Below are 21,657 nucleotides of genomic sequence, written 5' to 3' on the forward strand. Positions count from 1 at the left end.
ATTTTAGGGCACATAGAATAACAGGGTCACCCTGCCTTAAGCTTCTAGATGACTTGAAAATGCCTTTAGGTGATCTATTTATCCAAATTAAAAATCAAGATGAGGAGATACACCTCATGATCCATAAGCACTACTGATTCCCAAATCCCTTCCTCCTTAGGAGTTACTCCAGACAATCCCATTTCTTCACTCGATCGTAGATTTTTTCCATATCCAACTCAGACACTCTTCTTACCTTGTTTAAAATAATAGTCTACTATTTCATTAACAATTAGTATACTGTCAAGGATCTACCTCTCCATAACAAATGTGGACTGGTTGTTAGAGATCATCTTTGGTAGCATCTTCTTGAGCCAACCTACCAGAAATTTTGCCAGCACTTTATATAAACATCCGAATGAGCGCAATAAAGGTTGCCTTAGTTCCTTTGTCGAGCTCTAAGCCTTCGTAATATTCTTCAAAAAGTTGAGGATGTCTCTTTTTACAAAATCCCAATAACTTTGAAAAAATACCAAACAAAATCCATCCGCCGTAAAAAAAGGGTGCTCCCCATCTTCTCTCTCTTACTAACACCAGTATTACTGTCTAGATCTATGTTCATGGATTACATAGTTGACCGGTTATATATAACCTTCCTCCGCCCAGGTGCTCGGTCCCTGCCTAAGGCGAAAAGACCCAGCCTTATCTCTTCTTCATCGAATGGTTTTTCTAAAGAGGCTCTATCGCCTTCCTTCACCCTGCTAAAAGTCACACCTCCATGTAAGGGTCGAACCACATTCTCAGATAAATATGGATTAGAATAAAAATTCACAATTTCCTTCACTGTAACATCCTTCTCCCTCAGAACTCCATCCACCTGCAGAGCAGCAATTCGGTGCCTCTCCTTTTACAACTGGCTATTCCATAAAAGGTGTCCTCAATTTGTACCTCCAGAAAATTTCTTCTAGCACCACCCATTGAATTCTTCTTTCAAGGATCACATCTCCTCTACGATTCCAGTGTGGCCACGCCCTCCTCGTCGGCCCTGGATATTTCATGGATTCTATAGATCAACCTCTTTTTCCTCTCCGTTCCTCCTCTATGGTTCTCTTGGTTCCACTCATTCGATTTTCTTTTAATGTAGCGGAGTTTCTTACCGATCATCACATCTACCGGATCTTAAGCTGTGACTTCATTCCACCACCCACCCAATCTCTCTTCCATTTTTGGATCTTCTAACCAAGTCAATTCAAATCGAAAGGGAATGTGACTCCCGGACTAAAGTCTGGGATCTAGGCTTGGACAATGATCCGATATAGTGTTAGGTAAAGCCAATTAACAAACATCGGGAAGGCAGAGAACTATTGAGGGCAAATAGGTTGAAATTACATGGTGGAACCGTGGAAGTACCTAAATTTATGAATGGTAATATTAGCCCCTTCAAGAAAATAAAAGTAAAAGAAAATTGATACGGAAACTGAGTTGGGAACCAGCAATAAAATCTTAACATGTGACAATTACTTAGCCTTATTTTAGTTTCTTTTTTTTTTTGTTTTTCATATAATGAGAAAAATACGCCTCCCTATGCCATGTTGCATATATTGGAAGACTTGACTAGTAGCTTACTTGTAAAGTTGGTTGTCATGTGACATTTGGTTGCAAAAAGGAGTTAAAACCAGGGAAGCAGGATTCGTACCTGAGGGTGGGGATTCGCGATTCCCCGAATCGCAAATCAGAATCGTGATTCGATTCGATTCCCCGATTCTGGGGAATCCCGAATCGATTCCGTCGGAACCCCGATTCCCAATTTATGAAAACCCCGATTCCCACTTTATAGGAACCCCGATTCCCACTTTATAGGAACCCCGATTCCCAGGTGATTCCCTGCGAATCCCCAGCGAATCCCAACTCCCCAGTGACTCCCAGCGATTCCCCGGCGAATCCCCGACGAATCTCTGGCAAACCCACGATTCCCGCTTTCGAATCCCGCTTTCGATTCCCGCCTTGGCAACCTTGGTTAAAACCTCATAAGACTACTTGCCCACTATTCTGCTTATCAGGTTCTTATCTGCTGAGGTGGTATCCTTTGACTCTACTACAAAAAAAATCTTCAAGATATGTTTGGTTGCACAGTATATGGGGTTTATTAGGTTTTTTGGTTGGTTTTGGCGTGCCCCGTTCTCTACTAGTGGTGTTTAGTTGCATATTTTGATTCAAACTACCAGGAGATTATTTGCCTTTTTCTCCACTGTAAACGCCCATGTGGCGTAACTTTTGTCCCTGAACAAAAGAGTTGAAAAAAGGTTTTTTGCTAGTAGAGTCTTGGGATTTAGCACTCTTTTCTCTCTTCTTTCTATATTGATAATGACATCCCTCTTACCCCTTATTTTGGTAATGACACTCCATAGTAGGAAACTGCTTTAGTTGACAACCAAACACTACTTACCACTACTCTACGATCCATTACACCTGTTGACTACTTCATTCCCAAAAAGTGTCTGTTTGGATGCACGAAGCACCAAGGTGTCCTAATAGAGTCATGGGTAAGTAGTCAGCTAGTAGAGTAGCAGGTGAATAGTCCATTCGTAGAGTTGCGGGGTACTAGTCTCCTAGTAGAGTAGTGGTGAACCCCCATAGTGTGTTTGGTTGTCAAGGGTGAGTTAGTAGTCTCGTAGTAGTCTCCTTGTAGATTATTGATAGAGAGGAGAGAAAGAAAGAGAAAGAGAGACATAAATCCCACAACACTATTACAAAGGAACTACCTTTGTTTGGTTGCATGCAGTTGCCTTGTATAGTAGTGATGAATTAAAACTTGAAACTATTCAACAAGTGTAATAGCAGTGAATTAGTCTACTCTTGCAATAGTCGTAAATGGTGTTTGGTTGTCAATTGAAGTAGTTTCCTGGTGCAGAGTGTCATTACCAAAATAAGGGGTAGTAGGGGTGTCATTACCAATATACATAGAGAGAAGAGAAGAGAGAGAATAGTACTAAATCCCAAGATTACTAGCAAAACACCTTTTTTCATGTTGTTTGATGGGGGCAAAAGTCATGCCACGAGCAAAAAAGGGAGAGACAAGTAGTCTCTTAGTAGTTTGAATCAAAACATGCAACCAAACACCACTAGTAGATGACGTGGCAACCAAAACAAAGTAAACCCCATAAATTGTGCTACCGAAGAGACCCAAGCTTTTTAGTAGTAGAGTTAAAGGGTATCACCTCAACAAACTATGGAGTTACAGGTAGACTAGTGGGTAAGTAGGCTTCTAGGATTTTAGCTTCTTTTTGCAACTAAACACCCCATGACACCCTACTTTACTACTAAACTACTAGTAAAGTCCTCCATATCATACAACCAAACAACTCAAAAGTTTGATTTTTTGTAGTATAGTTGTGAGATCTCTCTCTCTCTCTCTCTCTCTCTCTCTCTCTCTCTCTCTCTCTCTCTCTCTCTCCAAGGAGACTACTAATCCACCCTTGACAAGCAAGCACACCATAGTGTTTACCACTACTCTATCAGGAGACTAACTACCCCACTACTCTACTAGTTGGCTACTTACCCACTACTTTACTATGGATTTGCTTGTTCTTTATCTCGATTCGGCAGCCAATTTCCACAGCAGCACTCAAAAGTAACTATGGATAAGAGTAAAACCACGAGAAAGAGTAGACATTATAAGGGCTGTTTACAATCAGAATATAGTTGTTGGATTGGCTACTCATAGGATGGGCTATCTTTCTTGTATAAGTTTATCTTAAAATCTATCTTGGCTGTTGTTCATTAATTTTATTTTGGTATATCTTATCCAAAATCAAAGATGGAAGTCAACGGAGGATGGAAAATGTATGAGGATGGACCAATTGGATGTTGGGTTTGCATGATTGGTACCAGTTTTTGGACCATGAATGACATACATCTCTATCAGTCAAAGGTTAATACAGTGAGTCGCCGGAGTGTCCCTCTCAAAGGGACAGTTTGATCCTCGCCATTCGCAAGAGTGGAAGGCTGATTTCTGGGCATTACACTTGGTCATGATGGAGGTGAAACAATCTCCTACTCATAGCCCTTCCACTTTTTAAAAACCCCACACCATCTTCGATATGAAAAACCCATAGATTTCTCTTCTCTCCATCATCTTCTCCAATCTTCTGATTCGCCATACAACCTCTTTCTCTCCGCAACCGTCAATCTCTACGTCTGTACAAAAAATGGTGGGTCTAAAAAATTTCCACCGTTCTCAGCGGCATTCGATTCAAGCACATCTTCTCACTCCACTTCCAGCTGCGTTTCCACTTTCTTCCTTCCCTTTAATGACATCTCTGATCTCATCCAAAACCTTAGAAATCTTTTTTTTAAACCCCCAAAACCTTAGAAATCTCCTACCCTCTCCGTGGGTTGATCGCATTGCTAACCAATATGGAATCCGATCAAGACAACTTCTGTTGGAAATTTCTCATCTGATTATCCTCGACTTTTGTTGCTTACATTCTTCAATCCATTGAAATTCTTAAAAAAGAACCATAAACATAAACCAACGTTTCAGTTCATATGCTTGAATCTTGCATTTACCTGATCGATATCTTGTCTATGCCTAGGAATTTGGATAGAGTTCTATTGTTAGTTGCCAAAATTAGACGTAGAGAGTTTGTATTGACGATGGGCGCGCCAAATGCTTCAATAAGAAGCTTGGGGGTTTTGGGAGTGGTCGAGGAATTGCTGTGGGTTTGGTGTCGAATGAAAGACTTTTGAATTGAGAGGAGTTTATTTCATTATAATTTTTTGATGGATGGGTTGGTGACTTGTATGTTTTTCGAATCCACAGAAAGGGTTTGCAAGGTTATGGAGATGGGGGGAAGATCCATCCGGACGTGGTGACGTATAATATATTGATTAAAGGGTATTGTAAATCTAGAAAAACTCAAAAAGAGATGGAGAAATTTAGGGACTTGTAAAAAAAAAACTTCGACATAACATATTATTCAGGAGCGGGTTTCAATTCGTGTTTAGTCCTTTACCATGAAATGGAGGACAAGGGAGTGAAGATTCAAGATATCAAAAGGGCCTTAGCAAAAGTTCATGTATCTCCTTCCTTCCTCAAAAGGGTCTTATCATAAGTTCATTACTCCTACCTCACAACCACTGCAGTGACAGATTAATGTGGTTGATATCTACTGATATGATTCTTTTTGTGAAATTGGCTTGGTTCTTTCCTCGCTCAAAAAATCCAATTAGCTCCTATGATTTGTGTTAGGAATTAACAACGCAACAGAATAACGATGCAAAGATAAACGAAAGATTCACACACAGAACACACAGATTTACGTGGTTCACTCAACCAGTTTGGTATTGGCTACGTCCACGGCAGAGCGACAAGCCAATGATTCCCCTTTTCTGAAGAAAAGATTACAAACCCTCACGCCTGTCCGTAGCGTCTCCTGATATCACATCCCTTTTATATGGCGTTCAGAAACGTGTTACAATAAAGAAAAAATCCTAATTCATGAAAGTACAAAACTACCCCCAGTATAAAAATACCTTAAGGTAAAGTGTACAATACTTTCCATATTAGACTGAGATCAGCCTTCACCAATAACAATCTCCCACTTGATGACTGATATCTGCACTTCCACTGAATAGCTTCACTCCTCATGACTTATTGCTCTCGCATCCATCAATCATACATGAAGATCAATCAAAGTTGAGCAAAGGCTCAACTTTTCCCTTATCTGCATGCCAAGAATTTGCTTCGCCTCACCCAAATCTTTCATGTCAAAGCTTTTGGACAGATTCTTCTTGAGTTCATTAATTCTTTGCATATTTGATCCTGCAATAAGCATATCATCTACATGCAATGCAAGAATTATGAAATCTCCATTTTCAAATCTTTGAAAATAAACACAGTGATCAGACTGACATCTGGTAAAATTTGAAACCTGCATAAACTTGTCAAATTTCAAATACCACTGCCTTGGAGCTTGTTTGAGGCCATACAAACTTCTATTTAATTTGCAAACCAGATTCTCCTTTCCCTTGACTTCAAAGCCTTCAGGTTGATGCATGTAGATCTCTTCTTCCAAATCACCATTGAGAAAAGTAGTTTTAACATTGAACTGCTCAAGATGTAAATTTTCTATAGCCACGATACTCAACAAAATGCGAATTGAAGTCGTTTTAACAACAGGAGAAAATATTTCTTTGAAGTCAATACCTTTATTTTGTGCAAACCCTTTTACCACAAGCCTTGCTTTGTACCTCTTCGTTCCCCTGATTTCATCTGTCACCCTGTATACCCATTTGTTGTACAATGCTTTCTTTCCAGCTGGCAGTTTCACCAAATCCCAAGTTTTGTTTTGTTTCAATGAGGCCATCTCCTCATTCATGGCTTGCTCCCACTTTATTCTAGAATCATCTTGCATTGCTTCATGAAAACATGAGGTTTAATCTATCTTGAAGATCTTCTAAGAATAGGAGTTTCCGGTTCCTGCACTTGAAGATTATCACCATAACTGCTTGCAGATTCAACATCTGAATTTCCAAAATCATCATCTGAACTTTCTGGAATTTCTTGCACACTAGATCTGATCCCACCTGCAATCTCATCGAGTTCATCTTTTCTACTTTCCTGTTGTCTATCTTTGTACATGCAATTCTCATTGAATATAACATCTCTACTCCTGATGATTTTGTTATGTTCATAATCCCATAAACGATAACCAAAAGCATCACCACCATATCCAACAAACGCACATTTAATAGACTTAGGATCAAGTTTCTTTCTATTTTCTTTATCAACATGAGCATAAGCAATGCAACCAAAAGTTCTCAAAAAAGAGTAATTTACCTGTTCTCATGTCCAACCTCCTCTGGAATCCCTCCATCTAATGCGCTAGATGGACTCCTATTTATCAGAATAACAGCAGTGTCAACTGCTGCTGCCCAAAACTGTTGAGGTAACCCCGAATGAATCCTCATGCTCCTCGCACGCTCCAGGATGGTTCTATTCATTCTCTCTGCAACGCCATTCTGTTGTGGTGTGGAACTGTTTCCAATCTTCTGATTCAATTGAGTGAATTGAAGCTCTTAAAGTTTCCATCATCATACTCTTTGCCATTGTCCGTCTTAAGATATTTGACTTTGTTTCCTGTTTCAGTTTCTACAAGAGCTTTCCACTTCTTGAAAACATCAAACACATCAGATTTATTTTTAATTGCAAAAACCATGTTTTTCTACTTGCATCATATATAAAGGAAACAAAGTAAGATTTTCCACCGAAAGAATTTACCTGAGCTGGTCCCCAAATATCTGAATGTACCACTTCTAACCTTTCTGTTTTCTTCTTGTTCCCTCCTTTCAGAAAGCTAACTCTCTTCTGCTTTCCATACACACAATCTTCACAGAACTCAAAATCAACCCCCTTCAAACCAGGTAACAGATTTCTTGAGTGTAGATTCTTCATGCCAGTCTCACTCAAATGCCCAAGCCTGTGATGCTAAAGTGTAGTATTCCCATCTGTAGAAGCTACTGAAATAGTATAATCATTAGTGCCAGTAAACATGTACAAAATACCAACTAGATTACCCTTGGCCACTACCAGAGACCCTTTTGTAATCTTCCGTTGACCATTACCGAAACCAACAAAATACCCTTCACTGTCCAGTTTGCTTGTTGAGATGAGATTGTTCTTTAAGTCGGGATCATGGCGTGCCCCGTCCAACTTTAAGTGGCCACCATTAGACAATTTTAACAAAATTGTACCTATTCCTATAATCTTACATTCTTGTCTGTTTCCCACAGTTACACATCCATAATCACCATGAATATAATCATGAAAATAATGCTTATGAGAAGTACAATGAAAAAAAGCAGCAGAATCTATAAACCAAACTTCAGATTTAACATCTACTGATACAGATAAACACAAATCACCATATACCTCATCATTCGTAGATAAACACAAATCACCATATACCTCATCATTCGTAGACACCATGTTTGCTTCGTCATCACTATTCTGCTGACCTTTTTCACCTTTGTTCTTCTCCTTCCAGCAATCTTTCCTCATATGTCCAATCTTGCCGCAATTCCAGCATTTTCCTTTGATTTTTCCTTCAGTTTTCCCTTTTCCACTTGACTTTGATCTGCCTCAGGATTGTGACTTTTTGCCATTCGAAGTACTTCCTCTATGTTGTTGTCTGCCCCTTGTTTCAACTGACAGAACAGTGCCAGATGAGACCTCTAAACTTTTTCTGCGCATCTCATCACTCAGTACACAACTGACAACATCGTTGAATACTAACTTTCCTGTGATTGTATTACTTACAGCCATAACCAAGTTATTCCAACTTTCTAGCAAAGAACACAAGAACAACAGAGCCACAACTTCATCATAAAAAGTCAAATCAACAGATTGTAATTGACCAATAATCATATTAAATTCATTTAAATGATCGGCTATGGAAACGCTATCAGACATCGTCATATTAAATAACTTTTTCATGAGGAAAACTTTATTTAATGCAGAGGGTTTTTCGTATAACTTAGCTAGGGTTTCCATGACTCCAGCGGTTGTGGTTTCTTTGGAGATATTGAAGACCACCTGCGACGTGAGAGATAACCTCACCGTAGCCAACGCCTTTCTGTCCAAAATCTTCCAATCTTCAGCCTTCATCGCTTCCGGCTTCTTGCCCAACGGAAGATATAGATCTTTCTGATAAAGACAGTCCTCGATCTGCATCTTCCACCACTGAAAGTTCTGCCCGTTAAATTTCTCAACTTTCGATTTTCCATCTTCTGCCATTGCTCCCACTCAAGCGAAAAATCTTGTCAGATTCGCTTTTCAACCTCGGCTCTGATACCAGTTGTTAGGAATTAACAACGCAGCAGAATAACGATGCAAAGATAAACAAAAGATTCACACACAGAACACACAGATTTACGTGGTTCACCCAACCAGTTTGGCATGGGCTACGTCCACGGCAGAGCGACAAGCCAACGATTCCACTATTCTGAAAAAAAGATTACAAATCCTCACGCCTCTCCGTAGCGTCTCCTGATATCACATCCCTTTTATATGGCGTTCAGAAACGCGTTACAATAAAGAAAAAACCCTAATTCATGAAAGTACAAAACTACCCCCAGTATAAAAATACCTTAAGGTAAAGTGTACAATACTTTCCAAATTAGACTTAGATCAGGCTTCACCAATAACAATTTGGAATCCAATTGTTGCTCCTAAGATTTCTTATTTGCCAGACGAGTTTTCCTATTGAGATTTCAACCATGCCGCAGTTGCAACACAAATTATAGGCTTGCCTTCATATTTTATCTCTCTACAAAAGAGTAGAAGAAGCCATGTCTTACGTCCTTCTCAGTTGTTCTTTCTTTAAAGTTATTTGGGCTGCCATTTGTTCCTAGTTTGATCTCCCCAACCAATGTGTTAGCTCATCTTTGCTCAATATGGATGGCTAAGCTCAATTTCTCTAGCCATGGTAAAATATTTGCCCGGTCTACTTGTTTTTATGCTGTTTGGGAGATTTGGTTTGCTTGGAACATGGCCAAATTTCAAGAAACAAAAGCCTCTAGATATCGAATTATTCAAAGCGTTAAGGTGTGGAGTCTAGTAAAGGGCGGAGGTTCATATAGCATGAGGGGGGGCGCCCCCCCACCCCCCCCCCCCACCCCCGGCACACACACACAAATGACTTGCAAAATCTATTTATGGTGCATGGCTGTACATGCATGTGTTACGTAACTATTAGGAAAAATAAATTAGTCATTTTTTATCTGGCAGGATATTCTCAGTTTGGTAGGATAAGAGTTATTTGTTAGTAGGACTCTATGTGATAAAATGTTACATAACTATTAGGAGAAATAAATTAGTTATTTTTTATCTGGCAGGATATTCTCAGTTTGGTAGGATAAGAGTTATTTGTTAGTAGGATTCTATGTGATAAGCATTGTGGATGAGTTTCATTGACTTACATCCTTTGTTGGCCCTAGTTTTTAGGAGCGAAGGCTTATTAATTGTAAACGTTTCCATTATGAGAATCAATGAAGAAAACTGTTTCAGAAATTGTGTCTAGTGCACAAAGGAGGATCGATCCTTCCCTCGAAGTGGATCAAAGAGGCTGATCTTCCCTCTAAGAAGATCAATCAAGTTACGAACCGATCCGGGTTCGTAACAAGATCGATTCGGGTTCGTAACAAGTGGTATCAAAGCTTTAATACCACTTGTTACGAACCCAGATCGGTTCGTAACTTGATTGATCTTCTTAGAGGGAAGATGAGCCTCTTTGATCCACTTCGAGGGAAGGATCGATCCTCCTTTGTGCACTAGACACAATTTCTGAAACAATTTTCTTCATTGATTCTCATAATAGAAACATTTACAATTAATAAGCCTTCACTCCTAAAAACTAGGGCCAACATAGGATGTAAGTCAATGAAACTCATCCACAATGCTTATCACATAAAGTCCTATTAACAAATAACTCTTTTCCTACTAAACTGATAATATCCTGCCAAATAAAAAATAACTAATTTATTTCTCCTAATAGTTACGTAACATTCCACCCCTCTTGAAATCAACCTTGTCCTCAAGGTTGAAGATTAAACGCTGGCCCGTTGGTGATGAATCAGATCTTGCACTCTTTCCGGAAATCTTTTTCTGTCTCCCGCCTTTTCTTCCTCTCTTTGTCTTGTGGTATGTCATCATCAGTGTCTCAACCCCATTTTTAAAACGATCCTATCATGGCATTCATCAAAGCTACTTCGTTGTGTCTTTTTAGAATGATTTAGACGTTGATGAACGAATGGCCGTGTGTGGGATTTTTTCCGATGGTGGTAGACTCTTCGGCTGTAAATTTTCTTTCTCGGCTTTTTTCGCCTTTTCTTCTGGCTGATTTTTTTCTCCCTTCTTTTCTCTTCTTTTTCTGTTTCGCCGTTTTCTTTTCATCGTGCACGCCTTTTCGATCGTTGTCCTGATTTTGTTCAAGCCTTCTACAAACCGTCGATGTCCTTCCATCATTTTCAAAACAAGTGCTTTGATCTTCTCAAGATCTCCAGATGTGGATTCCCAAAACTCCGAAGGTGTAGCCATTGCGCAAGATCGACGGCTCTGATACCACTTGTTACGAACCCGGATCGGTTCGTAACTTGATTGATCTTCTTAGAGGGAAGATCAGCCTCTTTGATCCAATTCGAGGGAAGGATCGATCCTCCTTTGTGCACTAGACACAATTTCTGAAACAATTTTCTTCATTGATTCTCATAATGGAACGTTTACAATTAATAAGCCTTCACTCCTAAAAACTAGGGCCAACATAGGATGTAAGTTCATGAAACTCATCCACAATGCTTATCACATAGAATCCTAATAACAAATAACTCTTATCCTACCAAACTGAGAATATCCTGCCAGATAAAAAATAACTAATTTATTTCTCCTAATAGTTACGTAACAAACATGCTTAGCTAGTTTAGTGGCCATGGCCCTCCAAAGACCAATGCAGGCAAGTGTAAATTACTCCGGCCCCCAAGTGTAAATTCCTGGCTCCACTCCTGAGTCTAGTGATAATCTCGAACTTGAGTCATATCTGGAGTAAAGATTACAAGCTCTCCTGGTCCTCTAAGAAGAAATTCAATAGATGCATCCTTTGCTCCTAAAATTACTCAAAAGTCAAAACTGATTTATCATTCAAAGAAAAAGAATTACTCAAACTGATATGGACCCCTCCCCCGCAAGACTAGAAAACATCGATGGCTTCTTAAGTCTAGGCTCGGTTGACTGTGGTGGTGTCATCAGGTCGAACTCTGCTTTGTTTTTGTTGGGGTACTGCTCAAATTTTATGTCTCTATTTCTACTGTTGAGTTTCTGGTTGTCTTGGTGAGTTCAAATTTTGAAACTCCCATCTGGATTGAATGTGACTCTTCCTTTGATGCTGATGCTATCCAGAGGAAAACCATGATATCATCGCAGCTCTTGACAATTCTAGACAGAATTTAAGGTCGCCTTAATAATGTCCAATGGCACATCTCCCTAATTCGTAGAGAGGGGAATCATGTGGAAGATTGGTTTCAAATGAAGGGATCAGATCCTCTTAGGACAGGTAAGTTGTTCTTGACTCTAGCTGGCATTATTCAGTTTCTTATAGATGATGCTAACGGAATGCCCCACTACTTTTTGTCCTCGTTTTTGTTTTGCTTCCTTTATGTTGATTACTCTATTTATGTGGTTTGGATTAGCGGATCAGCCTTGCTACCAGCTCCCCTATTATGCATTATTCCTTTTTTTTTTCTTAATTAACTCTTGCTTAGCCTGCAAAAAAAGGAAGGTTGAGGCATGCCAAGGACTATGCTACCATAAATATACTAGGCTACCATAAATATCCCTCTGAAGATCATCTAGATGCAATTGGTATACTAGGGATTCGCTTCAAAAATCCAATACCATTTACTTGATTGGACATCCTTGATGATGTGAATGCATCATTTGAGGACTTGATGAACATAAACTTACGAGTTGCTATGGCGATCTCAAAGATTGAAGAAGTTAAACCAAAGTCTGATCTATGTCTGTCCTGCAACTCAATCGATAATCCGAATCATTAATCAATAAGCAAAAGCATCGATCTATAGGTCCAGATAGCGATCGACAGATCTGTACATGGATCTATATAAGATGTTTATTGTGCATAGTAGTAGTGGATAAAGGCGAGTCAGCATTGATCAATGATCCATTTCATCAATCAATGAACCAAAGTATCGATCGATGATTGATACAGAAAAATGGTGACAATTATTTTTTTTAAACTTTTATTTTTGGATTTCTTGATTTTTTTTCCTTGTGTATTTCTTATGGATTTTGGAATCTTTCGTCGTACTATTATCTTAGAATAGTAGAAGGGATTTTAGGATTTCTTTAAATGGTAATTTCCCTCTTGCAAGAAGAGGTTTTATTAATTTTGGTAGGGATTGTACACTTCTGGCTATATTGGCCGTTAATTACATTTTTTGAAGAAGAAATCACCTCTAATTATCCATCAAGAGGTTCCCTATCTAAATACAAGTTTTTATTATTATCCCAAAAGAGACGCTCTTGGTGAATGCGAGTTTCCTTTAGTCTTAGAGAGAGAGAGAGAGTGAATTTGACTGTCTGATATTTTTGTTTCTGAGTTATTTTTTACTCTTTTGTAAAAGATTCTCTTGGGAGAGAGAAACCTTTTGAGTCGTCTCAGATGATTTTATTTCGACTCTTTTGTAAGAGAGTTCTCCAAAAGAAGAACTCTCTTGAGTCATTTCATCTTTTTCTCGGATCCCTGCAGAGAAAGGTCTTCTGGCATCTTTCTCCCGTAAACTAGTAGAGAAAGGTCTTCTGGCATCTTTTCATCTTTCTCTCGTAAACCGGTAGAGAAAGGTCTTTTGGCCTCTTTCTCCTATAAACCGGTAGAGAAATGTCTTCTTTTCATCTCTCTCCTGTACACCGGTAGAGAAAGGTCTTCTAGCATCTTTCTCCCGTGAACTGGTAGAGAAAGATCTTATTTCTTTTCATCTTTCTCCCGTAAATCGGTCGAGAAAGGTCTTTTGACATCTTTCTTCCGTAAACCGGTAGAGAAAGGTCTTCTTACTTTCTCTCTTAAATTGGTCGAGAAAGGTCTTCTTTCTTTTCATCTTTCTCTCGTAAATCGGTCGAGAAAGGTCTTTTGGCATCTTTCTCCCATAAACCAGTAGAGAAAGGTCTTCTTTCTTTTCATCTTTCTCCTGTAAATCGATCGAGAAAGGTCTTCTGGCATCTTTTGAGTAGTCTGCAAAAAATGGAAAAAGAACTGAAATGGAAAAGAACTGTTAGTTTTTTGGGAGATCTTTTCCTTTTCTTTCTTTCTCTACTTCCTTCTTTTGCTCTTTATTTGCGTAACTTCTTTCCTCTAAAAGATACGATCTTTCGTCTTGGATTGAATGGTAGCGGAAAGCGTTGTGTTGGACCCATTGGCTTCCAAGGGTGAAGGCTGCATGATGCTCTTTTAAATTGTGGGAGAGGGGTACATCCATTGTACTTGTATACTTTTATTCCTCGAACTGTATACTCTTGTTCCTCTAACTGTAATTTGTCCTTGGGCTGTTGAAGCATTGCAAGATAGTCTGCTGCCCATTTTGCACCTAGGTCTGTCTGTCCTATCACCACTTCTCTTGGGCTGTATCTCATCGCTTGACGAAGCCGACACGCTGCCATATCTTTGCTTCATTGGTTGTATGGTGTTTACCGCCATTGTTGCCGAGAACTTGAACTGTCCTTTCAGTCACAGCTTTGGCTTTTGATAGCTTTGTTGCTACGCAATCTGCTGTGTCAATATTTGTTGTTGATGGATATCAATCCATATAGAAATTGAGGAATTAATGAAGGCGTATTCAAGGGAAGGACTGTCATAATCAGAAGCCTTTGCGGAATCAGTAAACTTGATCCCATGGAAAGCATTGGAGATAAGAACTGGAGAGAGGGAACATGAAGAGGAGGGAAAATATAGGTTTTGGGTACCACCAAGATTATGATGCAAAGGTTTGTGGGCAACCAGGGAGAGACTAAAGAAAGAACTGGGAGAGAGATAGATCGGCTATTTCCTCCGTCTCGACTCTTTATTCCTCCTTGTTCGTCTCCAGCAAGGCAGCAACAACCCTCTTTTGTATTTCTCCAATGCCTCTTTATCTTCCTCCAACCCTCTATTTCTAATTCTTGTGGAAGAGCCTCCTCGAAGCAGCGGCTACCTCCTGGACTCTTTTCCTCCTCCTCTTGGATTGATTTCTGGAAGCTCCCTCTCAGTTTTTGATTTATCGGAGAGCTCCCTTTTGCTGTTGGTTTTTTCTTTAAATAAAGGATGGGCAATAGCTCCGTTACCTATCACGTGTTCTTCACGTAACTGACCATGATCCTTTTTAGTGACACTTCTCATTACGTGCAAGAGTCCACGTGAGTTGGTTTTTTTAAGCACCACTATGCTATCTTTTCTCTTCTTTATCGGTTTATTGTGCAACAGCCTTTGACCAGTTCTCTCTCTTTCAAGTAAAGATATATCAAGAGGCCACATGTAGATCTTAAAATTACTCACCTTACCTCTTCCTACTAAAGTTGCCTCCACATTTCATTGCTCCTTATACTTTACTGGTTTTTTGCTTTTTCACCACTTTCCCATTATCTTTTCATAAAAGCTATCTTGTATAATTTTCCTAACCTGCTAAGGTTTGGTTTCAAAAAATGATTGGTCCCTTTTTTTCTCCAACCAATCATATCCCATCTCTTCCCGATTCTTTAAACATTTTGAGCATACATAAGAAACTGATGCATGGCCCATGTTACTTTTTGTTCATGTTGGAACAGTTCCTATATCCATTTAAATTTGATTTGCATATACGGTTTCTTTTAATCAAACCAAATATAACCCATGCCCATGCCCGTGTAGGGATCTGCTAAACGAGCATAACTCATTTTATAGGGGAACTGCATATTAAGGAGACCACTATAAATATGAGGGTTGGGCTCATCTGATGGATATGATTTTTTGGGCTACAACCTATTTGCATTATGGCCCGTCAAATGAATGGTACTCATTGTATAGAAGAACTGCATATTGAGGAGACCCCTGTAAATCTGAGGGTTGGAATCAAGGTTGCCAGAGCGGGAATCGAAGGCTCCCTGGATGGTCGGAAGCAGGAATCGTGAAGTCGCCGGGGAATCGGTGGGGAGTTGGGCATCGCCAGAGAATCTCCGGGGAATCGTCGAGAAATCGCGTTTCATATAACATTAAACTACGGTTCCCAAAAGTAGGAATCGGGTTTCCGGGGAATCAGGTTTCCGGCGAATCCGAACCGGAATTCCCAATTTTTGGGGATTCGAGAAGATTCCCGTTTTGGATTCAAGAACTTGGGAATCGAGGTTCCCCACTCCCAGGGAAGAATCTTGCTTCCTTGGTTGGAATCATCCACTGGGTATGATTTTTTGGGCTACAACTTATTTGAATTGTGGCCCATTAAATGGATGGATCGGATCATCCTATGTGTATATTAAGGAAACCTCCTATAGATCAGAGGGTTGGGATCATCCGCAGGATATGATTTTTGGACCACAACCTATTTACGTTGTGGTCCATCAAATGAATAAAGCCATGTCGGTTGCATCATGATGATCCAAAAGATCAACGGCATTGATTACACTTGTATGTCCCAAGTGTGATCAATGCCGTTAATTACACCGTTTGGATAGCGAATTTGTGGGCTCCAATTCACGCTTTAATGTGGTGAGGCCAGACAAGCAAATATTTTTTTAAATAAAATTTCTATGCCAACAATGGTTTGTAAGCATAAAAAAAGGCATAACAGAGGTTGAATGGTACTTTTTGACCAGTTTTGAATATTGAAATTTCTCTTTCAAAGTTTGCAGCAAATTTGGTTAGCTATTTTCGTGGGTTTCTAGGGTTTCACATGAACACTAGCACATTTCTTATTTTTTTACTTCTCAAGTGCAAGGATTGACTTCTAGCTTTCAGACAATCGATTTATTCCTCAAGTAGTTGAAATTTTGCTCCCGCGCTCATCTTTTTTCCTGTCGTCGTTCTTTGCATTTATCTGGTCCTATTGTCGACCACCTGCCCATACCATTACTAAGGTTTGGCGACTCAGGGTTCATGGATGTAGTAGACAACAAGGGCAATCGGGGTCAGGGAGGGGGAGATGGTACTCAGAGATTGCCTTGAGGAGACATCATGGAGCTCAACATGCCCATCGGTGTACACTACTAAGGGAATAGATTAGAAAACGTTGATGACTCATCCTTCTCTTGATGATATCCAAAAAATGATCCAAAATATATTTGCAGCATCTCTTCCCAATGCCATTTCGATAACCATCTCTGCTACTAGCTCATCAGGTAACTCTTATTGCTTATTTGACTCCCATCCTTTGCCATTATGGTGTTCAGATTTTGATGCCTCCAATCACATAACTAGAGTACACAATAATCTCTATTTTTCGTAGATATATTATCCAAATATTATCCAGAGGGCAAGCCTTGACGCAACGGTAAGGTTGCTCCATTGTGACCTGGTGGTCATGGGTTCGAATCACGGAAACAGCCTCTCTGCATAGCAGGGGTAAGGCTGTGTACATCTAGACCTCCCTAGACCTCGCAATGGCAGGAGCCTCATGCACTGGGCCACCTTTTTTTGTGTGTAGATATATTATCCATAAGAAAATGAGCACTGCTAGAAAAATTGGAATCCGTTTTGTATTAAAAAAAAAAAACCGCATCAACCATTGGAGCCACGTCCACTAAAAGACAAAGGAAGAGAGCTCAAATCCTCGTAAATGAATAAATAAATCTTGAAAATGGTCAAATCATCGGTCACATCAGTCCCATTTTTATTTTCCACACGGGATCCTTTTTCAAAGTGTTTTCCTAAGAAAATTATCATTGCCAATGGAGATCTCATACCTATTTCCGCTTTTGTTTCTATTTCCATCTCTATCTCACTTGATCATTCATTAATTTTTAATAATATTTGATTTATTCCCATTTAAAACAAATTTACTTTCAGAAGGGCAGTTAGTTGAGAATAAATAGTATGTCTCATTTCCATTAATGATTATGCTAGACGGGACCTTTACATGGGGATGGTGATTGGAAGGGGGTGTAAGTGTGGCCAACATTACATCCTACTTTCTTGATTTTTAGTTGCTACATTCTAATTTAATTACAAATAAAGTTGATATTTCTTTACTACCTTTTTCCTATAATAGTGATTAATATCCCCTTATTAAAGAGTATTCTTAATATTCCCTTAGTAAGGAGTATTCTATTTATTTTTTCCACAAGTGATCATGCTACCACAATACCATTTGCATTGGTAGATAGTGATGTATGGGGATCTACCCCAATTTCATGTGTGGGATATTGTTATTTTGTTACTGTGAAAACGACCAATTACTCCAAAAGCTTAAGCCATTGGAGAAGGCGTTATTTAATCTTGTATACTTTAACACTCACTCTCACGAGTGGCCCCTCTTTTTAGGGTTAGCCTACACGTTGCACATGTGGCCCCTCTTTTTGGGTTGTCCATTACATGTGGATTTTTAATATCAAGGAGATTTGAACTTAGGACCTTTGCTCTTTGCTCTGATACCATGTTAAAAGGACCAATTACTCCAAAGGCTTAAGCTGTTGGAGAAGGCGTTATTTAATCTTGTATACTTTAACAGTTATATTTATAGATCATTTTTCTAGTTGTACACAGATGTTCCTTTTCAATAGAAAGCCCGAAGTGGCAAATGTATTTTTTTGCTTTTCTTAGGATGTTTTTTTTTAATGTTAAAAACTCAATTCTACTTGGTCATTAAGATCCCACCGTCTGATTCAATGGGCGTGTACCTTTCTATTTACTTTCAACAATTGTTATAGAAGAGCATCTTATCCCATAGGATTTCCCCCCAAAACCCTCAACAAAATGGGCGTGGTGGACATATCTTATCTACCATTCAAGGTTTTAAATTTCGGCCGAGGACCGAAACCAAAACGTTCTGAAACCAAAATTGCCGACATTTGGTAAATTTCAGCAAAATTTTTAATAAAATATAAAAATTTTATTCCTTTACAGATTTTCAGCCGAAATTTCGGCGGTAATTTCGGTGCAAAAACAACATTTCGAGTGCCTTTGCCGAATTTAGGCCGAAATTTTGGGATTTCGGCTAAAATTTTGGTTTCGGTGAGGACCAAAATTACCCCTGAAACCAAAATTTAAAACCTTGCTACCATTATCACTCTTCTTATTGAGTCTAACGCACCACACTTTCTTTTGTATGAAGCACCTCTTACAAATGTTCATCTTATAAATTATCATTTTTTAAGTCTTAGATGATCTATCCCCCCTTCAATCTCTTTGAAAATCCTCATGATTACTCTTTATTTCATGTTTTTTATTGTGTTTGCTTTGTTCGTCTTCAGTATGATGAATGAGATAAAATTTCTTCTTGTGTAGCTGTGTATGTTCTTGTATGTTATGGGGATGGCCAAAAAGGAGTTTGTTGTTATCATGTTATTTTTCTAGAAAACATTTATCACTATGACCATTAGTCTCCTTATACTTCCTATTTCATACCATATATTTTCATGATGATGCTTCTTTTTTTTCCTTTGAGCATGATATTTTTATTGTGTCAAAGACCAATAATCACTTATCAAAGGAAGAGAAAGAGAGAAGTCTTTTCAACTACTCTTATGTTAGATCTTTATAAGGCGCTAATTCCTCTTCCCCTATTTTAGATTCTGGTTCATCTTATTTGTGCACCATACATCATTCTAGTCGACTATCTACCATTTCTGATCATCTTGATTTTCCTCATCTTTTATTTCATAACTTGATAGTCATTTTATTCCTTCTTACGTAGAAGCAGAAAAGGTTTAGTGTAGACTATGCATGGATAACTTCAAGCTCCACGGAAATGATACATGGGATCTGGATCAATGTCCTTTATATGCATTAGTGATTGGGAATAAATGTGTTCATTCATCAAGTTTGATGGAAACTTAGATTGATATATAGTTTGTTTGTTTGTTTGTTCAGGAATACAAATAAGAGAGTGGGATTGATTATAAGGAGGCATTTTCACCAATGACCAATGACCAAGATGACTACTGTTCACACATCATTGGCCACTCCTTCAAATGGGCACTAAGAACACATTTTTACATAGATCTTCAAGAGCATATATATATATATATGGCTCCTCTATGGAGTATGGACTGAAGCAAGCACATTGTGCTTGGTTTGAAAAGTTTTAGATAGCTATCTTGGGTAATGAATTTTTGTACAGTGCCTCTGATGATTATCTATTTACCAAGTGCAATTGAGCAGCATTCATTTTTCTACTTATCTACGTTGATGATATCATCATCTCATGGGATAATTTGTGAGGTAGTGATTAGCTGAAGTCCTAGGACCTGTGACCGTTGACGTACTTTCTTTTTTAAAGCTATCTTGTTCAGATAGAGGTATATTATTCAGTTAAACTAAATATACCAAGGATTTGATATCTCTTGCACATTGTATGAACATCAAGACTATACCATCCCTTTTAGTCGAACGGTACTCTCCTTTTAGACCACCCCTCCCCAGTCTTATCGCTCTGACATGCGAAAGACCATCTGCGAAATGCCTTTTGCGATGGATGCTAGCAAATTACCCCCCCCCCCCCCCCCCCCCCCCCGGTCTTATCGCTCTGACATGCGAAAGACCATCTGCGAAATGCCTTTTGCGATGGATGCTAGCAAATTAGGGGTGGAACTCAGGTCGGGGCCCGGCCCGACCTGAGTTCCAACCCGACGAGGTTCCACCCGACCCGACCCGAGGAACCCACTTTTCCAACCCAAGTTTTTATGCTTATAGAAAAAAAAAATCATAAAAAATATTGAGTTGAACTCGGGTCGGGTTGCCCAAATCCTCAACCCAAACTCAACTCGAACTCAACCCAAACCCGCAAACCCAACCTGACTCTTTTGTTTTTTCGGGTTGAACCCGACTAGACCTGGCAAACGGGTAACCCGTGCGGGTACGGTAAAAAATACCCGCGATTCTATGGGTAAGTTTTCCGTGTAGGTACGATACCTGCAGGTACGGGTAAAAAATACCCGCTTTCTACGGGTAGGTTTTTCATGTACCGAGCCCGCGCAGGTCGGGTAAACCCGCAAAAGATTAAAATCCACCGTATTTCGAGGAGCGACCTGCAAAAGATTGAAATCCACAAATCAAATACAATCCAAGAGGAATTGAAGTGATTAATAACCCTAACTTGATACAACAGACCTCATCTTCGGACGAATCGCTCTCTTCAACTCAGATCTGCTTCTGCAACTTCATCTCCATGTTCCTGTATGAATAAGATAAGTTTTTTATTCCGGTGGAATAAAGAAACGATTTTGAAGAGATTATAATTGAAATTAGGATATACCTCGTTCTCTGAAGATGATGATTTGCTCTCTTCTCATCTTTGATGTGCTTCGTTGTCTTCTTTTTTAGATTCTTCATGAGCAAAGTTTCTCCTCTACTGAGTTCATAGTTGAAGGGGACTTGGCTTTCTTCTTCTTATTCTTCCTCTAAAGTGAGAGAACCCTCATTATTGAAAACTGTGGAAGGAGAGAAAAGAGTTCGAAAAAACAATGAAAAATTGAAAACCGATGGAAAAAACCCTAACCTAAGTTTTGCGGGTAACCCGCGGGTACGAGGGCCCGACCCAGACCCACCCGCTAGTCACGGGTGCGGGTCTATTTTGTTTGCGGGTAACAAAACTGGTACCCGTACTCCCAAATTTTGCTGCGGGCCGAGACCCGAGTTGTACCCATATAGCAAATCACCTAAAAAAAAATAAAAAAAATAGGGTGATGATATTTTCACCCCCCTACAGTACCTGCACACGAAAATATCATCTCCCAAAAAATATCTTCTAATATCTATTTATCCTTTCATTTACGGAAATGTTATCCACAACCATATTTTGATATTTGCACAAACTCAGCTGCCTTTTATTCTTTAATTGGCTCTAAGAGCTTTTTTTGGGAAATGTAATAACTTTTCGACAGCTCTTTAAATACTAAAAGACAACATGTTTAGCGAAAATATTAATATATGATTGTGCTGATATCGT

At 39.2% G+C, this 21,657-nt stretch overlaps 1 protein-coding gene across 2 annotated transcripts in view; it reads left to right on the top strand.

Moving 5' to 3' along the window:
* Positions 1-20,058, top strand: part of LOC143860489 (CASP-like protein 5A1) — a 40,491-nt gene extending 20,433 nt beyond the window's left edge. The window contains exons 4-5 of one of the 2 annotated variants that reach the window (XR_013239725.1): positions 11,933-12,086; positions 19,581-20,058. The gene's annotated coding sequence lies outside the window, so the exon portion shown is untranslated. The remainder of the gene's footprint in view (positions 1-11,932; positions 12,087-19,580) is intronic. The other variant, XM_077371163.1, reaches the window with a different exon arrangement.
* The last annotated feature ends 1,599 nt before the right edge of the window (positions 20,059-21,657 follow it).

This window comes from Tasmannia lanceolata, unplaced genomic scaffold, assembly GCF_043159265.1.
Source record: "Tasmannia lanceolata isolate RefF3 unplaced genomic scaffold, GAP_Taslan_0.1 ptg000037l, whole genome shotgun sequence".
In the NCBI taxonomy this organism is placed as follows: domain Eukaryota; kingdom Viridiplantae; phylum Streptophyta; class Magnoliopsida; order Canellales; family Winteraceae; genus Tasmannia; species Tasmannia lanceolata.